We start from the raw sequence: 4,967 nt of genomic DNA on the forward strand, positions 1-4,967 counted from the left end.
GCTAACACGAGAGACTCCCATTAAGGGAAGTATAGGATAGAGAGTCGAGGTAATCATCAACAAGATATTATAAACAACAATTACTTTAGCAACATAAGGGTAAATGTGTGTGTAGCTAGATGGGGCAATTCCAGTCAGATTTGAAGTGACAAACTGTGTGTGTGTGTGTGTGTGTGTGTGTGTGTGTGTGTGTGTGTGTGTGTGTGTGTGTGTGTGTGTAGCTGTTAAACTAGATAAATAACACACCAATTGAACAAGATGTTCAAAAAGACGACTGTCTAAAGATGTCAAGGCAAAGATATGTACAGAAACATTTCAGTCTTTGAATCAAAACTGTACAATATAGTAAGAATGAAGTATCATTCCAAAGGAGCTTGTACAAAGGTATCAAAAACTATCCCAATTGCATCATCAAATGCTTCCAAAGTCGGACTGCAGCAAGCTAAACCTCTTTAAGCCAAGATAGAATTCTCACCTGCATCCATATAGTGAAGACAACAGATATGTTAGACTTGGCTACGTATGGCAGGCTTCAAGGAATCTATCGGTTGTTATCCATGTCAAACTTAAAAAAATTTAGACCAGCTACTACTGTCCTGTATAATAAAGTACCAAGGATTTTCTAGCATCATATTCCTGCTAGAGTTACTCCATTTGTTTTAACTTCTGCCATAAATCATAGCAATCAAGAACCAAACAAGGTATCCGTTATAAATTTGCTTCAGGTTGAGATCATCAAAAACCGCCAGCAAAGGCCATCCAAAGCCAGCAGATAGGTTAAATTAGGTTGTGTTATAACAATCTTGGTAATCACTCCTTCTAACCAGTAAAAATCAGTAAATAAACCAATCAAAAAACAAAGCAGTAGATCCAAGTAGGATTCAGTATGCCATTCTCAAAAAAGCAACCAAAAAAATAAGCTCGAGTAACTGCCAAAAATTAAAATATCGAGCAACACTTGTATCGGGAATCTACTTGTATCTGCTATACTTCAGCCCAGTAGCAGAGGATCAACCAGTACCAGAAAAAGAAACCCAAACACCATCATATACTGACGTGAACCAATCTGAACCAGAAAATGGCAGAAAAAAACCAGTGTTCCCTTTTGCAATGTTCCTTTAGATTAAGCCTGAATATGTAACTTCCAAGTATGACCAGCTAGACCAGGCATTTCAGTAACCAAAAAAACTATGCATAGCCAGCACCACCACCTGGAAATCAGCCCATATTCTCACCATCTGGTTCTTTTAAAATAGTGTTAGATGTCATATTCCAGCTCAGTAGTAGCAGAGGATCAGTCAAGAAGCCAAACAACAATCTATACTGATGTAAACAAAACTGTACCAGAAAATGGCAGCCAAACCAGAAAAGACCAGCAAGTTAATCATCAAGTACATATCATCAAATATCTTGTTGATAATTATCTGAGTATCAAGGCAGTCAGCATGAGTACCTTCCTCAACCAACCAGATGAGGAATCAACCTAGCAATCCTAAAAGTCAGGGCCAGATAGTGACCAGCCATACCATGCATCAGATTCAATGAAATCTAAGACCGAGAAGTCACATCAAAGCCTGCATACATTTTAAGGCAGTACCCCTAAGAGCCAGATAAATTAGAGTGTTTTATGTATGAAAAAATGGTCAGATCCTAGCCAGATAGCCAATGCCTAATCAATCCCTGTTTGTAGGTAAAGCAAATCCAACAAGCATGCCATATAAGTTTACAGAAAAGATCCCATTTTGTGCTTCCAGTTACCAGTGAGCAAGTAGTTTCCCAAGTCCTACTGCAATAGTTATAATAATGCCAGCAAAATATCAGTAGCAAAAAATATTATCTCTTTGCCTTCAACAATCAAAAAGGACATAGAGCATCCCCCTTTGCAGTCAAATTTCCAAGGTAAGGGCAAGAAGCAGTTTCCCCCATATTACAATATCACCTAGGCCCAGTTAGACCATGCCAAATTATCTAGTATTAACTCCTCCTTTCTCTTGAATGTAACTTCATCAACCGTAATTATCAGAAAAAACCATCCATCTTTTATATGTCAACAAAAAGAGACTCGTGTTATGGAATAGTGGTAAATGTGAAAAAATTGCAAAGTAAGCCCTACAGATAGTGAATAAAAAAACCTTGAAGTAGAAGTCCTTCAATAGTCAGCACAGTAGCAGCGAAAAGAGGGATAGTTACTACAGAGCCAATCATCCACTAGCCTTGCAGACTATCCTCCACACCAAGAAGGTAAATACCAAGACCTTGTCTAGGTGAGGGGAAGAGCCCCTCACCTTATATGGTAGAGGAGGCAGGGAGGTTTGCCAAAAAGGTACTCATATGTGGGGGTGCTGCATCGGCCGAGAATCACTCCTCCATAACAGCTACACATCTCTCCAGGTGAGGTATGCAGAGACCTTGAGCTAGGTAACTCCAAATTCCAGCTCGGTTAGCAGAGCAGGTGTTTATGCGCGCCGCGACACAATGATACCGAAATGTCTTGAAAAGAAACATCACACATTCCATGTAAGGGTTAAGAGGGTTTTTAAGTGAATTTGGTAGGAGCCAAGGTAAGAGGTGATACACATAGGGTAGTATTTTACTCAACCATGCAAAAAGTAGGTTAGCAGTACCAATTCCGAGTTTTTTTGAAAATCTTTAGGCTATGGATAGGTATACTATGGTCAGCTGTTGTGACAAGGTTATCTCTTATAAGGCAACTAACCCCTCGAGCTCAAAAAAATTGGATGATACAATGATTCCGAGTATAGTCAACAACTCCCTCCAGATAAGGTGCTAGAGCAACCACAACCTTCAGGCACTAATTTAAGATGTAAAGCATAAGGTAGAATCCCTTACAGCCACAACTCAAAAAATAGCACCAGGTAGCAACTTAGTTTTTCCGAGTGTGTATGAGTGTATGTGTGTGTAGCTATGGTAAGCTTGCTGTACCAAAGTGAGTGTGTGCGCGCGCACGCGCGCGCTAGAATTATCTTTAGTTCTCTGCATTCTCTGCATGTTGTCTGTATGTTGAAGGCATGCCATCACGATTTGTGCCTTCTTGTATGAGAAATGGCAAAGCGAGAAGCAGATGCTGGGTGTAGAAGAGTGAGAGGGTACACGTTGGCTCTATGTCAAGACAAATTCCGATAGGGAGAGAGCCTTGGGATGTTTGAAGCATCCTCGTTTTTCTTGTCAGATTGATGAGTCAAACGGGGCTAGTATTGGAGCAGCTCACTGTTATAACTCCAGCCGAGGTCTTTGCGTAGCTCTGTGGTTGTTGATGAGAGAGAGATGCATTCTCTGACGGCGAATGGGGGAAGAGAGGCACATATATTGTAGGCGCAACAGGGGTGTGTAAGTGGGCCCTTTGTGTCTATTTCTCACCCCTTTTGCAGGAGAGGGTGGTGTTTTAAGTTTTGGCGCAGGGAGTGGGAAGGCCTGAGATAGATATCGGCCTCTGCATCCTGGGTGGCATCCATGCTAGCTTGGAGCGATGACCTGACTGCTGAATTTTTTCCTGAGTCGCTATGAGTAAAAAGTAGCCGAGTGGCCCCACCCAGTTCGAGTGGAAAAATGGCGGCACCTTAACCCTGGCATTCAAGACAGGCCCAAAGCCTGGAGTGCAAATTGCATGGGCCTCTGCATTGTGCACTGCTGACTTCCCCTACTGTTCCTAGTTCATTGCAACAGGGTGAACTGTGGAGTCTGAAGGGCGCTCCTCCTAACCTCTCTCCCTTTTCTCTCTCTCTCTCTCTCTCTCTCTCTCTCTCAAATGGTCCTCCCTTGGGCGGAGGGTGGCCTTGTGGGAGGGCGTTAGGATCTCCTTGCCCTGCCCTAGACAAGCACGCCCGCGCTGGGTGCCCCACAGATTTTGAGCAGCAGCAAGTCGTGACCTGTCCGGGAGCAGGTCCGCAGCAGCAGAGGCCCGCCTTTTGTGATAGAAACACAACAGTACATGCCCGTGCACAGTCCTACTCTCTCGCCACTACCTGTCTCGCCCCTGCGTGCAGTTACCTCGCCCCTCGGCACAGTCAGATTGTCGAGGTTTCTGTGGTGCACATCATAGAGATGTTCACTGGCTTCGTCATTTTGGCAGGCCCACAGGAGGCGGTTCACACAAACTTGCTGGTCTTTCTCGAAGTGATTGGCTGCCAACGATTTTCTTAACCTAATGCCATGTCCGCCCCTAGCACACCAGCTCCTCACCCACAAAAGAGCTTTCTTGCCGTGACAGCCGCACCCAAGAAGGATCATGTTGCCCGTCAAGAAGCACGGATCTCGGCCCTTGAGGCCCAAATCCATGAGCTCATGGCAAAAAATGTGGCTCTCAAGCAACACTTGCAAAAGCTTGAGAACGCATAGGAAATAGAAAGTCAAGCTTTTCTTGCAAAAGTTGAAGCCTCCCTTATCGAGTTTGTCACATTGGTCCAAAAACAAGTATATGAAGTTACACCTACCATCACAAAGAGGATCGACAACGAGCTACAAGCAGCCCTTATGGAACGTCAATTGCGGGAATCCCTCGGCCTTAAGGTTAGGATTGGGGGGCTCCCATCACCTTGGTGTACCGACGAGGACACTCTTTAAGGAACAATTATCAAGCTTAATGAAATACTTCAACCAGTCAGTATCGAGCCCAGCGCAGTCTCCTGGATCAATGATACGAATAGGCGCCTGCCACCCGGGCAATGCACCCTTACCCTCAAGGACAAAGAGGAGAATCTGAAGCTATTATGCCAATCATGTTTCCTCAAGGGAACAAAGTTCCGGATTTCCAAGGAATTGACAACAAATCAACTCAAACTCAAAGGAAGCGAGCTCAAGAAGATGCACGATGCCCGCAAACAAGGCAAATGGGGCAGTCAATCGAGATGGACAAGCCATCATCCAAGATTTTTGAACTTCTAAGAAGACCGCACCGCAATTGGCTGAAGATACCCCTTAGGTTTCTCTCTCTTACTTCACCCCTCCTT

The sequence above is a fragment of the Adiantum capillus-veneris genome, chromosome 15 (assembly GCF_014529385.1).
Source record: "Adiantum capillus-veneris isolate H3 chromosome 15, ASM1452938v2, whole genome shotgun sequence".
NCBI classification, from domain to species: domain Eukaryota; kingdom Viridiplantae; phylum Streptophyta; class Polypodiopsida; order Polypodiales; family Pteridaceae; genus Adiantum; species Adiantum capillus-veneris.